Source organism: Ipomoea nil, unplaced genomic scaffold, assembly GCF_001879475.1.
Source record: "Ipomoea nil cultivar Tokyo-kokei standard unplaced genomic scaffold, Asagao_1.1 scaffold2848, whole genome shotgun sequence".
In the NCBI taxonomy this organism is placed as follows: domain Eukaryota; kingdom Viridiplantae; phylum Streptophyta; class Magnoliopsida; order Solanales; family Convolvulaceae; genus Ipomoea; species Ipomoea nil.
Window position 1 is genome coordinate 2,040,154 of NW_017619276.1, and position 26,860 is coordinate 2,067,013.

The window sequence follows — 26,860 nt, forward strand, 5'->3', positions numbered from 1 at the left end:
CAGTCCCTCCAACAAAACCACCGATTTCATAGTACACGAGGGTACCGATCACACACGGCAACACATGCGACCCAAGAAACACATGAACCTTACACAAAGATCACAAACTCCATAATCACGTCACGGCCACCATGAGGACCGCTGCCGTACCTTGGTGATTAAGGCCCCATAAACCGAAATCGTGCAATCCAGGTACAGAAACGCACACAACACCTCAACAGGAATCAATCAACGGATCACAACGAAGATATGAAACCATACTCAATCAAGGAATGGATCACAGTCCAACAACAACGATGAATAACACAAGTTATCATCTGTGACACACCGAAATCCAAATTCAATTAAGGGATTAATTGAGTAATTAATCCTATTTCAATTGGTGAATTAATTCCTAAAATCCTGAAAATTCAATAGTTGGGGACTAGTAATTGACTAGTCAACCCCAAAGTCAAAGTTGTACCTTAAGCTTTGTAAGGAGTTCCCTTGTTCCGTACACTTATGTTAGTAAGGGTATTCTTGACCTTTCACTTGGTGTTAGTATTGTAACCTAACCTAGTAGACCATCTTCATTCTTTCCTTACACTTTCTAAAAATCTAGCTCTACCTTCTCTCTAAAAAGGTAGATAGCTTTTCTTCCAAGCCAAGTTGGAGCCTTGCCAAAACTCCAAGAGTTGCTTCCAAGATTCAACCTTTCATATATTTGGGCATCTAGGAGGGTAAGATCTAAGTTCATCTTGTGTTTTTAGTATTATCTAAGATGTCTTTTCTTAAAGATAGGATCTTTATGATCTTTTGGTATGTTCTTGAAGTGGGTTTGGAAGGTGAGCCTTGAGAGGAGCTTGTTGAGGTGTAAAGTGAAGTCTTTAGTCTACAAGAGGTAACCCATGCTCTACAAAATCTATTTTGCTTACCTATATGAATATTTCTTGGATTCTACATGTGTTTTGCTATGAAATGTGAGTGTTTATGCATTTTCTTGTGAAAATGCATATCTAGAGCTTGTGTTTAGGGTTCATTTGTGTCATTGCTTGGCATTTCCTTTGATTCAAGTCATTTTGTTGTATTTGGTGAGATTTGGCATGTTTTGGACTTGAATTTGAGCTTGGAGTTGAAAATCCCCGAAGGGATTATTTGTGCAGGTATACGTACCCGCGGGCGAAACGACGGGTAGAGCTCCAACCGCGGGCGGAACCACGAGTGGGAGCCTACCCATGGGTCCACCCGCGGGGAACACTTTGGTGCTGAATTGGGATTTGTTCCCTGTGATTCTTTTGACTCGGTATTTGGTCTTTTGACTTCCAGATGTTCTTTTGTGGAACTATTTGAGTGTCTTCTTGATGTTTCGTATGTCTAGAATTATATGGTAGGTATCCATGTAGGTTTTGGTGTCTTGAATCGTGCTAAGTGTTCAACATTGTGTTTCGTTGAACCGTGGTGAGTCTTGTGTGTTCTTCGGAACTAAGTTTGGTTTACCCGTTTGATAAGCATGCTAGTTTGGTGTTTAAATGCTAGCGTGTGTGTTGTTTGTACCTTCCGATTGGTTGATGATAACTTGTGTTATTCATCGTTGTTGTTGGACTGTGTTCCATTCCTTGATTGAGTATGGTTTCATATCTTCGTTGTGATCCGTTGATTGATTCCTGTTGTGGTGTGGTGTGTGTGGCTTTACCTGGATTGCACGATTAGTGGAATGAGACACTAGTCACCAAGGTATTGCAGTGGTCCTTGTGGTGGCCATGACGTGATTATGGAGTTTGTGGCCTTTGTGTAAGGTTCACGTGTTTCTTGGGTGGCATGTGTTGCCGTGTGTGTGATCGGTACCCTCCTGTACAATGAATCGGTGGTCTCGTTGGTGGTCGTTGGTGGGGGACGACGGTCCCAAGAGGGAAAAGGTTGGACTTAGTTGTACAGGGGTCCTGTAGGTAATGGTTGGAAGAAGAAATAAGGTTGGGGGTAGCCATAAGGTTGGAACCGGGCATAAGGAAGGCATATCAACTCGTGATGGGTGATGTCACGAGGGCTTGTGTAGCCGTTGTTGTGAGTTCTTCTCTTGTGACGTGTGTAGTCACAAAGGCAAGTGTTGCCGTGGGTGAGTCTTATTCCTTTGCGTTGTGCATGTCGGGTTTTGATCTATTGTGTGGTGATAGATCATGCCTTGAGCTGTTCTTGTGAGTCGTGTTGTTCTTTGTGGTCTTGGGATGTGTTCCCGTGTTGTTGTTGAGAGTGTTGAGTCTTGTGTTGACTATTACTCTTGGTTTTGTACTTATATACTTATGTATTCCGTTTCGAAAATGGCTTTACAATTTATATCTTATCTATGTATGTTATTTCACATGTATTGGTGGGTTACCAGCATTATTCGCTGACCGGGCGTTGTCCCATGTTTTATTGTGATCTTTCAGGTGATGTCTAGGCGAGTGCGCGGTCTAGTACTTGCTAGTATAGCTTCTCCCTTACTTTTTGTGGCCTGTGTGCCAGCTTAGATGTAGAACTTTGAGACAATGGGTTTAGATGTAAACATTGTAGATGTTGCCTGTGCGTTCGTCCTCTTGGTGAACGTGGCATAGCACCCCGTGTTCCAGATTTTATTTATCTATTTATCTTTCAGTCTTTCGATGTGATTGTTGTTTGGTTTAGTTATCTGCATGTTTAAGGCTTTTAAAATAGCATGTTTTTAGGGGGTGTTACATCATCAACCAATTGGAAGGTACAAACAACACACACACTAGCATTTAAACACCGAACTAACATGCTTATCAAACGGGTAAACCAAACGTAGTTCCGAGGAACACACAAGACTCATCACGGTTCAACGAAACACAATGTTGAACACTTAGCACGATTCAAGACACCAAAAACCTACATGGATACCTACCATATAGTTCTAGACATACGAAACATCAAGAAGACGCTCAAATAGTTCCACAAAAGAACATCGGGAAGTCAAAAGACCAAATACCGAGTCAAAAGAATCACGGGGAACAAATCCCCCAACAACACCAAATCGTACCCCGCGGGTAAGCCCACGGGTAGGCCCCTACTCGTGGTTCCGCCCGCGGGTACAGGCCACCCAAAATATGTACCCCGTGGGTGGGCAGCGGGTTGGACCCCTACCCGCCGTTCCGCCTGCGGGTACACACCTGTGCCCAAATAATCCCTTCGGGGATTTTCAACTCCAAGCTCAAATTCAAGTCCAAAACATGCCAAATCTCACCCAATACAACAAAATGACTTGAATCAAAGGAAATGCCAAGCAATGACACAAATGAACCTTAAACACAAGCTCTAGATATGCATTTTCACAAGACAATGCGTAAACACTCACATTTCATAGCCAAAAACACATGTAGAATCCAAGAAATCACATATAGGTAAGCAAAATAGATTTTGTAGAGCATGTGTTACCTCTTGTAGACTAAAGACTTCACTTTACACCTCAACAAGTTCCTCACAAAGCTCACCTTCCAAACCCACTTCAAGAACATACCAAAAGATCATAAAGATACTATCTTTAAGAAAAGACACCTTAGATAATACTAAAAACACAAGATGAACTTAGATCTTACCCTCCTAGATGCCCAAATATATGAAAGGTTGAATCTTGGAAGCAACTCTTGAAGTTTTGGCAAGGCTTCAACTTGGCTTGGAAGGAAAGCTATCTTCCTTTTTAGAGAGAAGGTGGAGCTAGATTTTTAGAAAGTGTAAGGAAAGAATGAAGGTGGTCTACTAGGTTAGGTTACAATACTAACACCAAGTGAAAGGTCAAGAATACCCTTACTAACTTAAGGAAGTGTAAGGGAACAAGGGAACTCCTTACAAAGATTAAGATACAACTTTGACTTTGGGGTTGACTAGTCAATTACTAGTCCCCGACTATTGAATTTTCAGGATTTTAGGAATTAATTCACCAACTGAAATAGGATTAATTACTCAATTAATCCCTTAATTGAATTTGGATTTCGGGGTGTCACATCCTCTCCCCCCTTCAAAGAAGCTTCGTCCCCGAAGCTTGGGTACGACGAATTAAAAGCAAATGGTGAAAGGAAACAACATTGTGACATGAGGTTCAAGAACAAACTCTTTTGGTCAAAACTCAAAAGGATTCACAAGAATTTCAAAGCAAGAAAGAAGGCATTTCAAATCAAGGATTGGCAAGAGTTTAATCAAATGCATAAATTGAGCATCACGAACTCTAGCCTCAACACAAAAACCGACTTCTAGCCAACCACTAAGAACTAAACAACCAACACAAAACACCAACTACTAAGCTAATTAAACAACAAGGCGACAAGCAAAACAAGCACAAAAGCGAACAACAAACAACCTACAAATGGCGACAACAACTAAGAAGATAACAACAACTAAAGAAGAGCAAACAAGAAGGCCACAACTCAACTCTAGAAGGACTCGCTCTCTGACTCCTCGGATTCCTCATCATCCTCTCCTCTGCAGCTTGAACTGGCTTCAATCTGATCTAGCATTTGGTGCACGGCGACGAACTGCGTCTTCATGAAAGCAAAGCAACTAAACCAACTACCCAAACTACAAGCTAACAACCACGACAAACAAGAGAGAACGACTAAACGCACAACTGAGCAAACAACTACCAACGAACCTACTAACAAAACAAGCAAGGGACGCAACAAGGTTCCACAACGAAAACGGTCGGCTTGCGAAACGAAAGACAAAGCTTAAGAGATGGGTTGCAAACAAGGTTTTAAGCAACAAAGGTGTTCGCCGCCAACTAAAGTTAGATAAACCAAGGGTTCAAATTAAAGTGGTGAGATAGATAGGTTTGGTCACAACGAAGTTCAACACCAAAACCATCGGTTAACAAAACAAGAGACAAGACTTAGAGATAGGTTGAGGGTTCACAAAGGTAAGACAAGAAGGAAAGATAAGGTGATAGACAAAAGATTTACCGGAAAGGAAAGCTAACCTTACACCGAGCCTAACTCCTGCTCAAAACTAGCCAACAATCTACTCAAAACGAGACGGCTCAGCTAAGGAACAAGCCACAAACAGAAACTGACACCACAAGAACTCTAAACTAGATCACTCGGGATCACGGAACCAGGGTTGCATCTTCAACTGCTCTCTGCTGACTTCTTCAACCAAAGGAAACAAGGTACTCCCACTACTTAACTTGAGCTCGGCATCTACGTGAACTTGATCCGTCACTTCCGACAAAGGTTTTCGCTGCTAGATCCAAAACACGAGTTGGATGTCCTTCTCTCCGGCTCTTGGGCTAACTTGATGCAGGCTACTAACTTAACACTTGCATTAGCACACAACCCGCTACTCCCTGCAAGGCAAAGCTTGAAAACTTCAAGGTTTCGGTTCGGATGAAAGGTCCAAAAGAGAGACGGTAACAAAGGAGAAAGGTAACTCAGAGGGAAGAAGGCTCACAAGAAGAGATGCGGTTCAACGGAAAGGATTAGAGTGAAAGGTTTGGGTTCAGAAACTCAAGGACCACGTTACATAGGAGTAGGATCGAAGTCATCAAAGTTGCAACTTGGGAAATAAGGTTGCCACCTTGCACAGAATCGTTAGAAACGGGGAATACAAGAACGAGGTTCGATACAAAGGGACAATCAAGGTAAGAGTTTAGGTTCAACAATTCGAGGACTATGTTAATTAAGAAGAAGAGGATTGTAAACAAGGCTACAACTCAAGGAGTAAGGAATCAAAACGGGGTTTAAAAGAGTTGAAAAGAATTTCCCCATGGAGGGTATCCGGTTTGAGCTCAAGGATAGCAATAATTAGGAAGGGAATCAAGATTTTCAAAGTCACAACTTAGGAAAGATGAGGTCGTAACCTTGAACAGAGTCAAATCAAGAGAGGAACAAGAACGAGGTTTGAAAGAATTGAAAAGATTCCTTAATGAAGGGTACTAGATTTAGGCTCAAGAATAACGTAGGTTAAGAAGGAAATCAAGATTTTCAAGATTACAACTTATAAAATCGAGGTTGTCATCTTGTATAGAATCAAATTAAGAAGGAAACGAGAATGACGCTCGAAGAGATAGGGAAGATTTCTCGGAAAGAGACAATTGGTTTGGCAAGAAGATGATAGAAAAACGGTTTAAAGAGGATTAAGGATTCTCGTCTTCAGGATACTTCTTCGACTTGACGCTTCGATTACTGCACTATTGACGAACTGAAGGCTCCTTACTTCGACTCGGACGTGGTTTAACTCTTAGACCTTGCCAGATTCCTCCATAAGTTGATGTCACCGCCGCCATGCACAAGATGGTTTGGAAAGAACACAAGAACAAGATTCGGAAGAAAAGGATCACTTGGCAAAAAGGGTGATTGGGTTTGTCTAAAGGAAAGAAGAGATTTACGAGGGTCAAGGCAACACTCAAACAAGCTAACGCCCGAAGCTAACACGTAGGAAAAGGCACAAATACGAAGGAAGGTGCAACTAAAGGGTACAAGAGCTCACTTCAACAGTTCCCACTTGCATCTGTCTCACAACTGTTGATCTTGCCTTGGCGAGGTTGTTGTTGAGTCCATCGAAGTCTTCCTCTTAAACTTGCATTCGAAGGACCGGTGACCTTTCTTCCCACAAGCAAAGCACTCAATCGGTTTCCCAAGACAGTCCACGCCGGGATGGTCACTTCCAGACTTCTTGCAAACGGAGCGCCTTCTTTTAGCCTTGATGTTCCGGATTGGCTGGGGAGCCTTACCTCTCTTCGAGTCATCTCTTTGCAGGCTTCTTGTTGATCCAACACTAGTAGCCGTCAAACTCCTAACCACAGGTTAAACGCTTTCGTCAATCTTCTTCTTACGGTTCTCCCGGATTCCTTTTCGAAGTTGTTGAACTCGGTAGGGATCGGTTGCACAAAGGTAGGCCTCCTTAAATTGAGCAGGATAGAACCGCTCGCGTAACTTAACCTTCAGGTCTTCCCAACTGAACTCCGGATCTTGTCTACAAGCTGGCCTTTCAAGCATCCACCACGAGTCCGCTTCTTGCCGGAGGTAGAACGTAGCCAACTCCACCTTGCGATTCTCCGGGCATACCACAACTTCGACAATTTTGTCAAACATCCGGATCCACTCGTCCAGCACTACGAGATCTTCTTCACCGGCGAAGATCGGGGGTCGGAGACTTGCGACTTAGCGTACTATGTCACGATTCCCATTCTGAAGAGGGTGGTTGTTGAGGAGGGCGTTGCTCAGCATCTGGGTGATCTGCGTCAGATGATGGAGACTTTGAGCTAACTGTTCACTGGTGACTGCTTCTGAAGACCATGCACGACGTCTCGATGATTCCATCCTCGACTTCTACAGAAGCAGCGATCACAGGAGGAAACTTAGGGCCCGCACTCTTACCTAGTGCCTTAACTAAAGAGAACCGAAGCTAAAAAGAAAACAAACACATAAAACACCACAGAAAATAACAGAACTCACAACCTCACCGCGCGTCCTAAGAATCATAAGTCCTAAACACTTAGATTCTTACGGTCACCTTAAGGTCTCAAACCACACTTAGCCACTTAGAAAGTCTAGACTTAACCTTCCTAGGCTCAAAACCTAGGCACTGATACCAACAGTAACACCCCCTAAAACCAAGCTATTTAAAGCCTTAAAACATGCAGATAACTTACACCAAAACACCAAACACAGCGGAAGACTGAAAGATAAGGTATATATAAAACAAGGAAACGGGGTGCTATGCCACGCTCACCCAAGGGTGAACGCACAGGCTAAATCTGCATTGTTTAAATCTACAACCATCCAACAGAGTTCTACGTCTATATTGGCTCATAGGCCACAAAACGAAAAGGGGAAACTATGCTAGCAGGCTCTAGACCGCGCACTCGTCTAAGCATCACCTGAAAGAAGCATATAAAACAAGGGACGACGCCCGGTCAGCGAATAATGCTGGTAACCCACCAATACATGTGAAATATCATACATAGGTAAGATATAAGTTTGTAAAGTCATTTTCAAAACGGAATACATATATATATAAGTCAAAAACCAAGAGTAATAGTCAACACAAGACTCACGCTCTCAACAAGAACACGGGAACACATCCCAAGACTACAGGGAACAACAACGACTCACAAGAAGTCTCGAGCTGTAATCTATCATCACACAATAGATTAACACCCGACATGCATAACTCAAAGGAATAAGGACACACCAAATGGCAACACATGCCAAGGCAACACATGCCTTTGTGACTACACACGTCACAAGAAGAGAACTCACAACAACGGCTACACAAGCCCTCGTGACATCACCCATCACGAGTGGATATGCCTTCCTTATGCCCGGTTCCAACCTTATGGCTACCCCCAACCTTATATCTAGTTCCAACCTTTACCTCCAGGACCCCTGTATACCAAGTCCAACCTTATTCCCCCGGGAACCGTCGTTCCCCCTCCAACAGTCCCTCCAACAAAACCATCGATTTCATAGTACACGAGGGTACCGATCACACACGGCAACACATGCGACCCAAGAAACACGTGAACCTTACACAAAGGTCACAAACTTGATAATCACGTCACGGCCACCACGAGGACTGCTACCGTACCTTGGTGATTAAGGCCCCATAAACCAAAATCGTGCAATCCAGGTACAGCCACACACACAACACCTCAACAGGAATCAATCAACGGATCACAACGAAGATATGAAACCATACTCAATCAAGGAATGGATCACAGTCCAACAACAACGATGAATAACACAAGTTATCATCAACCAATCGGAAGGTACAAACAACACACACACTAGCATTTAAACACCAAACTAGCATGCTTATCAAACGGGTAAACCAAACATAGTTCCGAGGAACACACAAAACTCATCACGGTTCAACGAAACACAATGTTGAACACTTAGCACGATTCAAGGCACCAAAGACGTACATGGATACCTACCATATAGTTCTAGACATACGAAACATCAAGAAAACGCTCAAATAGTTCCACAAAAGATCATCGGGAAGTCAAAAGACCAAATACCGAGTCAAAAGAATCACGGGGAACAAATCCCCCAACAACACCACATCGTACCCCGCGGGTAAGCCCACGGGTAGGCCCCTACCCGTGGTTCCTCCCGCGGGTACATGCCACCCAAAATATGTACCCCGCGGGTGGGCAGCGGGTTGGACCCCTACCCGCCGTTCCGCCCGCGGGTACACACCTGTGCCCAAATAATCCCTTCGGGGATTTTCAACTCCAAGCTCAAATTCAAGTCCAAAACATGCCAAATCTCACCCTATACAACAAAATGACTTGAATCAAAGGAAATGCCAAGCAATGGCACAAATGAACCCTAAACACAAGCTCTAGATATGTATTTTCACAAGACAATGCTTAAACACTCACATTTCATAGCCAAACACACATGTAGAATCCAAGAAATCACATATAGGTAAGCAATATAGATTTTGTAGAGCATGGGTTACCTCTTTTAGACTAAAGACTTCACTTTACACCTCAACAAGCTCCTCACAAAGCTCACCTTCCAAACCCACTTCAAGAACATACCAAAAGATCATAAAGATCCTATCTTTAAGAAAAGACACCTTAGATAATACTAAAAACACAAGATGAACTTAGATCTTACCCTCCTAGATGCCCAAATATATGAAAGGTTGAATCTTGGAAGCAACTCTTGAAGTTTTGGCAAGGCTTCAACTTGGCTTGGAAGGAAAGCTATCTTCCTTTTTAGAGAGAAGGTAGAGCTATATTTTTAGAAAGTGTAAGGAAAAAATGAAGGTGGTCACTAGGTTAGGTTACAATACTAACACCAAGTGAAAGGTCAAGATTACCCTTACTAACTTAAGGAAGTGTAAGGGAACAAGGGAACTCATTACAAAGCTTAAGGTACAACTTTGACTTTGGGGTTGATTAGTCAATTACTAGTCCCCGACTATTGAATTTTCAGGATTTTAGGAATTAATTCACCAACTGAAATAGTATTAATTACTCAATTAGTCCCTTAATTGAATATGGATTTCAGGGTGTCACATGCTCTGCTTCACCGGAGCCTCCTGTCACGCTGGGAGAGGAGAAGATGCCACCAACGCTGAGATACGCCGCTGCCGAGACGCCACGCACCACCACCGTCTTGCATCACGGCTGTTGTTGCTGTCAGAAGCTCCGCCGTCGTCGACGCGAGGGTGAGCTCTGAACGCTCCTACTGCCTAGCTCTACTCCGTCTGGTCTGATGGTTCTTCGCCGGAAACCGCCGCGAGAGGGAGAGAGGGCGAGGAGTTCTAAACACCGACCAAGGTGTTGCCGTCCCACTCCATCATAGTTGGTTCAGAGCATCGCCGAAAGAGGAAGAGGAGAAGCCGACCACCGCCGCGCCGTTCTGCTTTATCGGGCACTCACCCAAACTGCCACCGTCAACCGTAAAGGAGCTTCCCACGCCACCACTGTTGTTGCTGCTTCTTGAACTGTCGAGCTTCACCGAGAGACGCGGGAGAGACAAGAGAGGCAAGGGTAGATGGATGCAGCCTAACTCCTTGGATGACACGAGTGGTCGAGAAGAGGAAGGACCAAGGATGGAGGTGAATGCACACGGTATGCTAGGTTGAAGAAGCTAGAGAACGAAAAAGGGGTTGATTGGCTGAGGAGGAGAAAACCAGGCTGCTAGGTTTAAGGGGATATACCATAGGCTAAAATGGGTAGAGTTATTTGTGGGTTGGGCTACAAATTGGTACACATATATATACTTATATTTACTACACACATATTTTGGGCTTAAAACTTGGGTTTAGATGATTTGGGTTCAAGACCAACCAACACAATTTAATTAGGATTAGGATAGGAATGGGGTTTACTTGGGCTCAAGAATGAATACTAGGCTTCTAGGAATTAAAACATTTTGGGCTTTAGGCATTTGGTTACAAAATAGTGGTTCACCATACTAAATAGATCTGAGCCCATTTCAATATAAATAGCTATATAAATATTTTTATTAAAATATTTAATATCGGGACTATAGTTTTATATTAAGAAAATACTGGGTGTCACATCCTCACCCCCTTAAAAGAAGCTTCGTCCCCGAAGCTGGAAAATCATTTTGGGGATAAGAGTGTCACAGAAATACCATAATATATAGAGAAAATATTTTACGGGCAAATATATATATATATATACTAGGGCTTGGAAAAATTCGGTTCGATAGGTTAGAAAGGATGTAGGGTTTAGATTTTAAACTCAAGGACACGATGATTGGTAAAGAAAAGAGGATGAGAGTTTAGGTTCCAAACTTGAGGTAACGTCAAAAAGGAATAGGATCAAAGTTATCAAAGTTGCAACTTAGGAAAATAAGATATCCACCTTGCACAGAATTGTTTGAAGTGAGGGATCAAGAACGGGGTTTGACAGGTTTGAAAGGATTTCCTATCGAAAGGTACTAGATTTAGGCTCAAGAATAGCGTTGTTTAGGAAGAGAATCAAGATTTTCAAGGTCACAACTAAGAAAACGAGGTTGTCACCTTGTACAGAATCGAATTAAGAAAGAAACAAGAACGAGGCTCAAAGATATAGGAAGGATTTCTCGGAAAAAGACAAAAGACTTGACGAGGGAAAGAGAGAAAACGGCTTAAAGAGGATTAAGGATACTCGAATTCAGGCGACTTCTTCGACTTGACGCTTCGATCACTGAACTTTTGACGAACTGAAGGTGCCTTACCCTGATTCTAACGCGTTCTAACGCTAAGATTCTTATCGGATTCTCTTCATAAGCTGAGATCACAAACATCTTCACCTCAAACCCTACTTCAAACACTGGTTTCTTCTTCAACTTTGTTACAGCCGAGCGAAACTCACACGGACCAGGCAACTATGAGTTGACTTGTAATGAGGCTTTTAGCAAACTTCTTTGATCTTCTTAGAGATTCGACTTGTGGTCCGTCCTTTCTAAACCATAATCGGTTAGAGCACTGATCAACTCTTTCCTCTTTCTTTAAGCGCACCCGGTTGTCTGTTCTCGTCATCTTAGGACTTCGGTGATTTACAAACCAACTTTCTCCTTTAATGCACCTGAAGATCGTTGAGGTCTAAGCACCTGCGTGTTCCTTATACCTTCCTTAGCATCGTGACCGTTGTCACTCTAATCCTCACAAAATCTTGTAAGGAGTCCTTTGAATGCATGACGATAACCACCACTATAAGGGAAACTTGATCTATCCTTAGGGAACAATCCATGACCTTCATAAACCCATAGCGCAAGTTCCCAACTTGTCTTCTTGATCTGTATGATTCTTTCCGATTAACCATCTAAAACTGGTTGGATTGTAGAGCTCAACTGTAACCTTAAGCCAAATGCAAACGGTAGAACTTTTTCGTAAACTGAAGTCTTTACCAAGGTCAACATTTGGAGGCCTTACATGGTTCATTGCTCCACGATTTGCTCATGTCCTTACTAGAAGCTCAGTAGGTCGAGTCTTGTTCACCGTTGATAAACTTGCAATCTTCATATGGTAGTCGGCTACACACGAACTCGGTCTTTTCTTGACTTGATAAACGGTAAGTCTCCCTTGAAAACTTAGGAACACTCGGTGATCAAATCCGTCTTTGCTTCGCTCTTGTCGGTTTGAGTCTTCTGGCTGCCCCGACGTTTGACTGCAACTCGATTACGTCTTCATGTTAACCATAACTTTCTAGGTGTGCCGACTAGGATGAACGCTGCCCTCATATACTAACTACTACTCACCCTCTTCACGTTTCACCGGGTCAGACGACTTGCTAGCAACGTGGTTCCTCTTCTTCGTGCACTATAAAGGTCCAAGCTTTTCTTGTATTGCCATCTTGATCTTTACTACTTCTAAGCTGAACACCTCGAACTTGCCCGGTCTTGGTTTCTTCAAGGGTAGGTAGAACTACTTCCATGTTGAATGCCTCAAACTTACACTTCAACTCTTTGCGCTCTCGAAAGGTTCAAGATTGACTCGTAGCCCTTTAACTCTGGGAGGCTTCAATCACGTTGACCCGCGAACGACCCCTTGGCGTGAGTTGACATCTTCTTAGAGCGTCTAAGATCGCTCTTGACTTCCCCTCGCGAGTGAGGGTCTTCAAGTCTTGATCTTCGAACTCTAAACGACGTCTTGCTTCTTAACGGACTTCGATTACACGAAACTTAAACTTCAACTCCGGAGATTAACGTAGAACTGATGACGATGTCGTACGAGAGACGACGCCACTTGCTTGAACGGGGATTGTTGTAGCTGACTCCAAATTGCGAGTGAAGTAGTCCATCTTCCTTGCGTTGACCATGTACCCAGCTGTAACCACCAGGACTTGACTATCTTGTGTCAGCAGATCTTCGGTCTTCTAACTCTTGGACACAGTCTTCGTCAATACTTTAACGAAACCAGAACGAGGCGACTTACCGAGAAGGTTCATACCAACTGAGAACAACAGCCACAACTACTAAGGCTTGCAAGAGAACAAGATAAAAGAACTACACAGATAAAAAAGATAACACACAACCTCACCGCGCGTCCTAAGAATCCTATACTTAGGTACTTAAACACTTAGATACTTAAGGTCGCCTTAGGGTCTCAAACCATACTTAACTTCTTAAAAGTCAAAACTCTAACATCCTAGGCTCTGATACCAACTGTAACACCCCCGATTTTCATGTCATTTTAAACTTAAATATGCAAGAAATCTAACCACGAAACATAAGCAAAACACAGCGGAAGTCTATATATGTATAGAGCCAGAAAACGGAGAGTGCTATGCCACGTCCACGCTAATGTGAACGCACAGGCAAAAACCAACAATATCAACATCAATCTAAGAAGTCTATCAAAAGAGGCACACATGCCTAAAACATAACTAAAAGAGTTTGGGGGACTAAACTAGCCATCTCTATATCGCGCTCGCAACTACTCGGGACCTGAAAAGCACATAAATAAATGGGACGACGCCCGGTCAGCGAATGATGCTGGTAACCCATCAATACGCGTCAATAGCATATATAGATAGATAGTTTATTGCAAAATCATTTCGAAACAGAATACTGTATATATCAGTTCAAAGTCAAAGATAGAAGTCAACCACAAAGACTCTATACCACTCACAGCAAGGATAAGGGAACACATCCCAAGACACGTCAAGAAGTGACAACAACAACACAAGAAAAGGCTCAAGGTATATTTTACCATCACTTAGTAGAATATCACCCGACATGCTCAACACAAGAGAATAAAGAGACACACATTGGCAACACATGCCTTCGTGACATCACTCGTCGCGAATAAAGAAACACACATCGGCAACACATGCCTTCGTGACATCACACATCACGAATACAATAATCCTTCCTTATGCCCGGTTCCAACCTTATGGCTACCCCCAACCTTATAGCTAGTTCCAACCTTTATCTCCAGGACCCCTGTACATCCAAGTCAAACCTTATTCCCCCGAGGACCGTCGTCTCTATCCACCAACAAACCACCAACAATTTCCACCAATTTCATAGTACACGAAGGTACCGATCACACACATGGCCACAACCACCCAAGAACACGTGAACCTTACACACAGGTCACAAACTCCATAATCACGTCATGGCCACCACGAGGACCACTGCCGTACCTTGGTGACTAATGTCCCATACCATTAATCGTGCAATCCAGGTACAACCACACACACCACACCATCATAGGAATCAATCAACGAATCACAACGAAGATATGAAACCATACTCAACATGGAAAAGATCACAATTCGACAACAACGATGATCAACACAAGTCATCATCCACAATAGGAAAGAACAAACCACACACGCTAGCATTTAAACACTGAACTAACATGCTTATCAAAAGGGTAAACTAAACATAGTTCCAAAGAACACACAAGACTCATCATGGTTCAACGAATCACAAGGTTGAACACTTAGCACGATTCAAGACACCAAAACCTACATGGAATCCTACCATATAGTTCTAGACATACGAAACATCAAGAAGACAGTCAAAAGTCCAACAAAAGAACATCAGGAAGTCAAAACATCAATTACCGAGTCAAAAGAATCACGGGGAACAAATCCCCACACAATCACAATACTGTACCCGTGGGTGGGGCCACGGGTGGACCCCCACCTGTGGTTCCGCCCGTGGGAACCATGTCCCACAAGCCCTGTACCCCGCGGGTGGGGCGGCTGGAGCTCTACCCGCCGTTCCGCCCGCGGGTACACAACCCTGTACGAAATAATCCCTTCGGAGATTTTCAACACCAAGCTCAAATTCAAGTCCAAAACACCCAAAATCTCACAAAATACAACAATATGACTTGAATCAAAGGAATCGCCAAGCAATGGTATACAAGAACCCAAATAACAACCTCTAGATATGCATTTTCACAAGACAATGCATCAACACTCACATTTCATAGCAAAATCACATGTAGAATCCAATAAATCGTAAAATATAGGTAATAAAAATAGATTTTGTAAAGCATGGGTTACCTCATTCGCTTATCCAACCAAAACCAACGCCAACATAGGCTCAACTCATAAAGCCAAGCTATTGGGAACCTGTGAATCAAACCGATCTTCGACTATTAACAAAAGTACTAATTAAAACTAATTAAACTTATAAGGAGATTTGAACCCTAGCTTATCTTAAGATTAACCACATCTCTTACCCACTAAGCTAAGCATCCTATTGTTTATTAATAACAATATTAAAACACGAGTACTCAAGCTAATAACCAAAGCTTACTTAACAAAACTATTAAGGTGGGATTAAAACCCTAGCCAAACCCATAACCAACCCACACTCTAACCATTAAGCCAAGCAACAACTTAGTGACTTTAATTAACAAACTAACTTAACAACTAAACAAAGCAACCAAGACACACATTAGCAGATTACCTTCTTCTTCTTCATTTCTTCATGCAGCCAAGCCGCGGGTGGAACACGGGTGTTACCACCACCCGTGCTTGCTCTGCTTCACCGGAGCTTCCTATCACGCCGGGAGAGGAGAAGATGCCACCAACGCTGAGATACGCCGCTGCCGGAGACTCCACGCACCACCACCGTCCTGCATCACGATCGTTGTTGCTATCCGAAGCTCCACCACCGTCGACGCGAGGGTGAGCTCTGAACGCTGCTACTGCCTAGCTCTACTCCGTCTGGTCTGATGGTTCTTCGCTGAAAACCGCCGCGAGAGGGAGAGAGGGCGAGAAGTTCTGAACGCCGACCAAGGTGTTGCCGTCCCACTCCATCATCGTTGGTTCAGAGCATGGCCGAAAGAGGAAGAGGAGAAGATGACCACAGCCGCGCCGTTCTGCTTTACCGGGCACTCACCCAAACTGCCACCGTCAACCGTAAAGGAGCTTCCCACGCCACCATTGTTGTTGCTGCTTCTTGAACTGTCAAGCTTTACCGAGAGACCCGGGAGAGACAAGAGAGGCAAGGGTAGATGGATGCAACCTAACTCCTTGGATGACACCGTAGTTGAGAAGAGGAAGGGCTAAGGATGGAGGTGAATGCACACGGTATGCTAGGTTGAAGAAGCTAGAGAACGAAAAAGGGGGTGTTTGGCTGAGGAGGAGAAAACCAGGCTGCTAGGTTTAAAGGGATACACCATAGGCTAAAATGGGTAGAGTTATTTGTGGGTTGGGCTACAAATTGGTACACATACATATACATATATTTACTACACACATATTTTGGGCTTAAAACTTGGGTTTAGATGATTTGGGTTCAAGACCAACCAACACAATTTAATTAGGATTAGGATAGGAATTGGGTTTACTTGGGCTCAAGAATGAATACTAGGCTTCTAGGAATTAAAACATTCTAGGCTTAACGCATTTGGGTACAAAATACTGGTTCACCATACTAAATAGACCCAAGCGCATTTCAAAATAAATAACTATATAAATATTTTTATTAAAATATTTAATATCAGGACTATAGTTTTATATTAGGAAAATACGGGGTGTCACAGTGAGAGTTGGAACTTGAACAAACGGAGCAAGTCCGCGCCTTTCCGAGGGTGAGGCCGTGAAGTGTGAGCGATTCTGCGATTGAGCAACCGGTGACTCCGGTGAGGCAGTGAGGGCATGACTCGTGACTGGGTGAGTGAGAGCCGTAATCAGCCGCAACTAGTAAGGACGACTGGACAGTGGATGAGAGAATTGAGGACTTAGGGTTCTACTTGACTGCTTGTCTGCTTCTGCCGTTCAAGAGAAAAGGGTTGGAGGTTCAACTATTCTAAAATCTAGAGTGTTTTAGATCTACTAAATGTTTAATCGTTTAATACTTTAATTGAAGGCAAATTATTGTGTGGACCATGGTCCACACAATGTTATGTGAACCATAACAAAAAGTACATTTTTAATGTATTAAATGTGCATTATAACATATAATGTACACTCAGAACAAAAATAATGTACATCCTTTGAATACAATGTACATTATTTTTATACCGAATGTACATTATTTTACAGTATACAAAATATGGTCCACACAACTTGTGTAGACTATGGTCCACATAATAATGATTGTTAATTGAATAATTGGGTTTGGGATTGGACACTTGGGCATTTGGAATTTCAGAAATCATTTGGGCCTTACGCAATCAGTACTCCAAGCCTCCAACAGTAAGTACTCCAGTGGATAATATATATATATATATATATATATATATATATATATATATATATATATATATATATATATACTATCAGTTATTCGGTGACCGATTTTTATAAAAGCTCATAACTGATAATTAACCGAATAACCGTATAACCGAATTTTTTTTAACCTTGTAACCGATAATCGAAATTTTTGGTCGGTTCGGTTATCGGTAATTTTGCTCACCCCTACCTCTTACAGTTAGGACATGTTCAAGAACACGGGGCACCTCATGGTCTGACAAAAAAATAATAATTTCCTTTATATATATATTTTAGAAGAGCCCGTGGGCCAATTCGCAACCCTGCGACAACTCATCAAGCCCGCTTGGCTTGAGTTCGTGAGACTCGCTTCTTCATGGGTTAATTTTTATTTTTTTTGCTAAAGTGTCATTTTGCACAGTGAACTATATCGGATTGTTCATGCGACACCATGGTCTTTCATAACATATATTTTGAGCCATTTACCATAATTTTTTATTTTATTTTTTGTAATTTTTTTTTAGGATTCTTATATGTTATTAGTAGTAATAGTATGCTGACATGGAATTTTTTATTTTTTTATTTTTTTCGTAAATAGTTGCTCATCATCCAGGTTACCGCTAGTGCTTCCTTGGCGCCACTGCTTCTGTCGTTCCTTTGGAACACTCAATATGAGGGAGGCTCTAGTTCCCTCGCTGTAGAGATTGTCTACATCATTGGCGCTGGTTTTGGTGGCATCCTAGGAGATCTGATCTCCAACGTCGCCATTGCCATGAACAACACAGGCGTGCAGATCACCATGTCAGGTTCCTATGTTGAACACACTCATTGGCCTGGGCATCTCCATGATGCTGGGATCATGGTCATAACAACCCGAACCCTACACGATTCCACAAGACAACAACTTGTATTGCACGCTAGGATTTCTGTTGTTGGCGCTTCTGTATACCCTCATTGTGCTGCAAAGAAATGGGATGCGCCCAAACAAGTTGTAAGGCTTTGGACTTATGACCATTTACTCGGTGTTTCTTTTTGTCAGGGCTACCATTGTAGTGGGTGATGGATCACTCCCATTTCGAACTTGAACTTTTGGTAATTCTATTAACAAGCAAATAGAATCAATTTATATGTACCAAAAAAAATAGAATAAATTAATCTTCTGATCATCATCTGTAGTGGTCTCACAACACAGTAATGCAACAGGCACTACAAGAAATCTTTCATTTTCCAATGAAAATTTTAACGACGCTCTAGAAAACGTCGCTAAATATAATAATTTGGGACGTTATATTAAATAACGTCACTATATATTTTGTTAGAGACAATAATTTTTTTTGGTAATATTTACTATGAAATATAATAGAATTAACGACGTTTTATAATAAACGTCTCTAAATATTTTATTTTAAAAATCAATTTTAACATAAAACGTCAGGAAAAGTGAAAATATTTTTGCGGGAAAACTATTTATCAATTGGCGCCATTAAAACACACTCTCTTCAGCAATAAAAAATGTCTAAAATATTTCTTCCCAAAGTAGCAGTACAATACATTAATAGCACAGTAGCAAACTAGCAGTACTTCACTTCTCACTACAAACCAGAGCAGCAGTATTCCTCTTCTTCAATGATTACTTCACATAGCAGCAATTCGGTAGTACCGTCGTCGGCACCGCTCCGGGCACCACTGCAAGACGGTCGTCAGCACTGCACCTTCGTCGGCACTCTGTGTCTCTAGTTTTCCCCTCATCTCACTACACTACAATAGAATTTTCTCTACTTCTAATCTTATTATTTCATCATATATAATACCTAACCTTCATCTCTGCAAAACCCAGTGGAAGTCTTCCAAAGAATCGGACCCAAGCTTACAAGAGAAGATTCATGTTAAGGTAAATTCAAACCCTAATCAACTAATCTCCACCAAAGCATTCATGTATAAACTCTATCTTTGGTATTATTTGGGTGATTTTTGCTCTCATTAGTTAGAATATGATAGCTTTTTCTCTAGTTTATTTATTTATTTATTTTTACTTTGTTGTGATTTGTTTTTTATTATATATATTTAAATTTATTATGAATTATTCATACCTAAGTAAGGGGTTTAGTAATAAACATATTAATCTAGGGTATTGATGAATCTTGTAGTTTTGGCTACAAGATGTAGCAGATTTGGGTTTTTGTAGATGGTTTTGAGGTGAGGCTAGATGTTTATTTTGATGTGAGTTTAGGGGATGATGTTGCAAGGATTAGCTGCTGCAGTTTTGGGTGGTTGTAGGATACAACTAGCTGCATCTATTGCAATCTGCAGATATGCAGCCAGCTTGAGTGTGGATTGGTTGTTGGTTTTGATTGGTGATGGATATTGAGGTGTTTTGTTTGGGGTTGATGTTGGGTTTTGATGATGGTTTCAGCTTATTAAGCTAGGGGGAATGAGGCCTCTAAAGGCTTAGGAAGTAGCAATTTGCTACAATTACTGCAGGTTCGGGAGGTTTTGGGGGAGGCATCTAGTTTTTACTTTGATATATTTGGGTGTTGGTTTTGACATATTTTGTATATGGATTGATGTGTAGTTCTAATAACAACATTTGCAACAACAATAACAACAAGTTAGTGTTGGTTTTAGCATATTTTGTAGATGGCTTAAAGTTGACAGATTTGGAGGCACTGCGTAATAATATTGTTATCATACTTTGTAAGTTGGAGATGATCTATCTACCGGCCTTCTTTGATGTCATGGTACATTTGGCAATTCACCTTCCACAAGAGGCTATCCTTGGTGGGCCAGTTCAATTTAGGTGGATGTTTATGATTGAAAGGTAATGTCTTATATAACAAGTGTCTTAATTACATTCAACTTACATATTTTAATTAACTTCATGAACTATGTAGGTTCTTGGGCTCTCTTAAAAATTATGTGAGAAATAAAGCTCGTCCAGAAGGTTCAATTGTTGAGGTTTATGTTTCAAGTGAATGCTTAACATTTCTTTCTTTATACCTTGATGGAATAGAAACTCGTTTCAACAAGCTAGATAGAAATAATGATGGGGAGGCAGTACCTATCGATTTGTCAATTTTTTCACACAATGTTCGTCCATTTGGTGCTTGGAAATATGAAAATTTTTCTAGAGAAGAACTTGATAATATTCAGTGGTTTGCATTGAGTAACTGTGATGAAGTTGGATGATATATGGAGTAAGTATTCTTTGTAGATATAAATTCGCAAAACTAAGTTTAAATTACAAAATTGGTTTCATTATCTTCTAGTTTCTTACTATTTTCTTCATTTGTAGGGAACACATTGATTTACTTGAGAAGGAAAGTTTACATAATGTTAATAAGAGGCATGAAAAAGAATTCCCATTATTTTCAAAAAAAAAAAAAAAGAATTCCCATTTTGGTTTAGAGGAAGGGTAAGTATACAAGAGACACATTGTTTATATTAGCAAACACTTGAACCATGTTGTATTCATTATGTTACTAATTTCTATTTAAACTGTTAGGTATCACAATTATATAATAAATCTGCAACTAAAGCTATGGATGCATTATACTCATTACCTTGTGGGCCGCAAGTGTGTGCTCGAAAGTATACAGCTTGCATTGTCAATGGAGTTAGATTCCATACAAAAGATCGAGATAGCCGTCACAAAACTCAAAATAGTGGAATTGTTGTGCAAGGAAACCATGGAGATGATTTGATTGATTTTTATGGAGTGCTAATTGAAGTAATTGAGTTGGAATACATCAAAGATCATCGTATTGTTCTTTTCAAGTGTGATTGGTTTGATATTGGAAAAAAGTCTTACATTCAACATGATGGAAGTTGCACTAGCATTAAAATTTCAAACTTTTGGTATAAAAATGATCCATATGTTTTAGCATTCCAAGCAAAATAAGTTTTCTACTTGAATGATCCAAAGTTAGGATTAAGTTGGCGAGTTGTCCAACAGTTCCAACATACGCATATTTTTGAGGAAAGTGAGATAGATAATGATGCAGTTTATCAAGATAATGAGATGGTAGTCGGTAATGACATGCAAAAAGGAGTATTTGTTGATATTTCTATATCCCTGCATAGAGTAGGTGTTGAATCAAATATTGCACAAGCTATTATTGTGCAACCCACAATGGTTGAAATAGAAAGAGATGTGGATGATTTTATAATACCAGATGATGAAGATGAAACTCTTATTGAATATGATAGTACTGAAGAAGATATGAATGATGATTCAGATGAGAGTGAAGATTCATAAGTTTATTGAGTAATTTATTTGCGAAAGTATGTTACTTAAACTGAATGTTTTAGCATCATAAAAATAGCAAATCATTGTTTTCGCTTAATTTTTTTTTCCCTTTTCAGGTTATGAAATGGCTCCTGGTCAAGTGAAAAAATGCAGTAAATCTTCATCAACTATTAAAGGCACAAATGATATCACAACTACCACAAACAATGAAGTGATGAGGTCCACAAGCTCTATACCAATCTCAAACTGTTACACAAACAATGTCACATCTACCAATCAAGTGAATCATGTTATACCCACTTCTGTTTCAGCAAACTCATCACATGCAGGTTACAATTTAATTAAAAATTAAATTAATTTATAACATAGAGAACGAGTGTGTGTACGTATAACTGTATATATATCATGATAATATAAACACTTATTTTTATTTGTCAATTTTCTTTTAGAAGGTGAGACAACTTCAAAAAAGCGTTGTAGGGGACCTACAAGAGGAATTGGATTGATAAAAAGAAATGAGGTTGCTGGAAAAAAGTTGCTAGTTATCATTGATCGGGAACATGGACGACCTTTAAATAGAACTCACGGAGGAAGAAATAAACCGTGCTTGGGAATGATTACTTGTAAGTATTTAACAAAGCTCTTATCTAAAATTACTATTATTGAAAAACATAGCTTTTATTAATTAACAAGTTCTTTATAATATTATTTCTTAACTACGCTTCTAAATATTGATTTTTTTAGATGAGATTGGATGTTGTTAATTTTCGAGAAGATTCTCGAATCTTTGAATGTGTGGAAAATATTTTCAAAGTTCGCTATAGGAATTACCAGCATGAATTGCACAAGCAGTTCCTCAAATATGACTCTGCAACTGAGGCAAAGTTACATGTTCCGAAAGGCCTAACAGAAGATAATTGGAACGAACTCTGTGATTATTGGTCCAAAGGGAATGTGCAGGTCAGTTTCTTTGTTATCTTTATTAAATTTATCTAACACTTATATTTTCAATACAAAAACTAAGTTATGATGATTGGTATTGTAGGTGAAGTGCATGATAAATTCTTAGTGCCGCAGTCAACAGAAAATTCCACATAATCAAGGGTCTGCTGCATTTGTACCCGTGTTTAATGAACTTGTATGTTTTAAACATTACTTATGGTTAAATTGACATTTATACTTTTTAAAATAATATTTCTATATTTTACACAGAGGCAAAAGGAGGAAGGTGGTTTTATGCCTGATAAGATTTCTTTATTCAAATTCACGCGTTGTAAGAATGACAAGTGGATTACGCCTGAAGCTGAGGAAACTTATGTGTGTCATTGCATAAATATTATTGTTTAATATATTTTAACTATTTGTTTGCATAATTATATTTAATATTTTACTGTTTAAGTGGACATTCTAATATTTCAGCAAAAGATGATCACCATACTTGAGACTTCAGCATCAAATGGAAATCCAATAACCGTTGATCAAGTTTACGATGATGTAATGGGCACACGATCATGATATATTAAAGGAATGGGGAATGGACCAAAACCACAAACATCTAGATATACTCGAGCAAACACATCCCATCTTGAGGAGCAAATGAAAGCAACTATGAATGAGAACTCTCAACTGAAGACAGAATTTGTTGCTTTAAAGATGAGGTTTCAACAATATGAAGAATTACTTGCTGCATTAGCGGCAAAAATATCTAACCAAGAATGGTATGTGGATATATATATATATATATATATATATATATATATATATATATATATATATATTTAATAGTTACATGTCATAAATTATCCTTAATAATTAATGAATTGAATTTTTAACAATACATCTAATACCTTGTACCCTGTGTTTTCAACATTAATTCAATGGATGATATTTTTTGTGAATTACAAGGTAAAGTACGTTACTAAGTTTAAGGTGTGATATCAAGTTGCTTTTACTATAAAATTGAAGTAGAATGAAACTTGCAAATCTTATTCTTACACACTCATTTTATTTGTTTGTTTGGTTTTTGTTAGGAAGGGTGTATTTTTTGGAGTTGAAGGCCGAATGATTTTATTGTATTGTTATTTATGCTACTACTTTTGAAGGCACGAAGGGACTTTAACCATTACATGCACTACGGATTTTTTTGCCGTTTAACCAAATTCAGCATAATCACAAGCAGTTTTCCACTCGCAATACAGCTCACCCTTGAATCACACAACGATTGCAACAAACTAGAGAGAAGGAAAATACAATCAATTCTGTTTATATGAAACGGTGTTGTTTGATGGTTTCATTTCAACTAACTGTCTTCTTGCAAAACGACGTTGCTTGAGCCTTTCAACCATTATCAACGACTACTCCTCCAACGTCGTCGTCTGGCTTCTGTTTTGTTTCCCTAGCCATAGTCTTCATCTTCCTTCTTCTTCCAGCCTTCCCTCCACTATCCATGATTGTTACATTACCTCCCCTGTAACACCCCTAATTTTTAAAACATTTAAAGCATATGAAATAGAGACGAATCTAACATTGATTCCCAAACAGAGCATAAACTAAGAATACGAGTCGGGGTGCTATGCCACATATAAGCTAGAAAACTTAAATGCACAGAAAAACTAACTAACCAAAACATAGATCCATGAATCCATAATTGAGTACAAAACAAGGCACGCAGGCCCACCAACCACTACTAAACAATCTAAGCTAGAACCACGTGTCCATCTAGCGCACTCTGGAGCTACTGATATGCACCTGAAAAACATACGGTGTAACAACCGTCAGCGAATAATGCTGGTAACCCCCTCCCACGCGTTAAGTACAATATAGGTAGATATAAGAAAACCATTTTGAGACTGGAATACATATATAATCCTAAACAACTCTAGCTTTAAACCAAGATCAGGACTCAAGACACAACAACAGGTTTAACATCACGAATCATCATAAAGATACTAGCATGTGTCATAACTTGCAAGATAAGATAATCACGGGGCTCAACAATAACAACCAATAACAACAACGAGGTCATAACAACAAGCAAAGGCAACATACAACAATAACATCACAATCCAGCCTTATACCAAGTTCCAACATTTACTCCTCTCCATCCTTATATATCAGTTCCAACCTGTACCTCCAGACCACCCTTATAACAGCACCCCCTTATCCCTCCGGGCAACTACATGCCCCCACCAACATACCACCGATCTGTTAGCACCGCAGTACCATTAACACATGATCCGTGCCTCTGGCACCACTATCAAGGGGTATTGCATATAACACGAAAACATGGCACCGCAGCGCTTATAACCTGACCCATGCCTTTAGCAAGCAAGCCAGGGTGGTCCGTATCTTCAGTACGATAATCAGATGGTCTGTGCCTTAGCACAATAACCGGGCACTCGTTGTGCCAACCACCAACAATCTTTTCCACCGATCACATCTATTTCTCATCATGGACAATCAATTAATCAACATGCGCAACAACAACAATAGCCACCGCTGAACAATAATAACAGTCAATACACATCAACACATAGCAAGGGGTAATCAAAGGGAAAGCACAACAATCACAAAGACTTCCATCAACAAACGACATCAACATAAAAACACGCAACCCACAAGATACAGCCCAAACTCTACTTCCCAAAATAACGAGACAACTACAAGACACACGCGGGATCATACAAACCTCATCCTAGGCCAACGGGACACTAACTTAACCCACATGCAATAACCACGACACATAACTTTTAAAACGGTACCCGAAATATCAAACGAGACTCATAAACATCAAACGGGGCACAACGGGACACGGGGAAACAACAAACAGGGTAAAATGTCGCCACACTCCGCCCTGTACCAGCGGGTGTACGGCGAGTGGACAACCACCCGCCGGTGGGCGGTTGGGTACCAGCGGGTGGTCAACCACCCACTGGTACAGTGTCCTCTTACTGGCGTGTGGTCTGGTGGGTGTTCGTCCCCCCACCGACCACCCACTTGTACGATGGTATCTTGGCACTTTTCCCAACTCGGGAATTCCTCAATTAAACCCAAAACTAAGTCCAAATACAACCCAATACACAACAACAACAATATGGACTTGAACTAAAAGAATTAAGCCAAGAAACCAACACAAACAGATCCTAAATACATGTTCCTAACATATCAAGATTCAAGAATCAATTCCTAATCATGCAAGAACAACAAGAATCACAAGAACATGAAGATCTCATTAAATAAGCCCAAATGACAAGCTCTAGACATGCGTAAATGCAAGATCATACATATAATCAATTACCAACATCAAGATTATCAACTAAGCACAACATAAACCCTAAGCAAAGCTCTATCAAGACTCAATCACAGAATCACACACAATTATCAAATGAGCCAATAAATAATATATAACAAGGAAAATAGGTTTTGTAAGACATGAGTTACCTCTTAACCTGAATTAACCCTCCATTAGCTATTAAGGTTCTTCTCTAAGATTTCCCTCTGGATGATCTCTCTAGGCTTGGTAGTGGGGAATCTCTTGGGAATATTTTTGTGTAATATAACTATGGGTGGTAAGGGTTCTAATTGCTTTCTAATACCCTATTTATAGAATCGGGAATCCTAATCAGAATCTGGGTAGTATAAGGCCCAAGTGTTAGTTTCGGGATTCGTGGATTATAAGGGGCACAAATTAATTTCTTGTTAGCCGGAGGAGCGGGGTAAAAGAATTAAATTGATCGAACTAGCTAATTTTATTTATTTAAAACACGAGGGTTTCGACTAGTCGAACTAAGTAAAATAAAAAGGAGGGGTGGTGTGCAAGTGTTTCATTCGTTTTATCCTAGGAAAAATTTTTCTTTCGAGTTTTCCCCTAATTGGTTCGCAGGGTCCTCGTCTTCAAAGGGTATGCCTTCGTTTCCAATCTCGGTTTCAGCTTCGGCTTTGACGTTGGCTTGGGTGCGACTCATGACAAACACTTTCCCGGGCGTTGCATAGTTCCC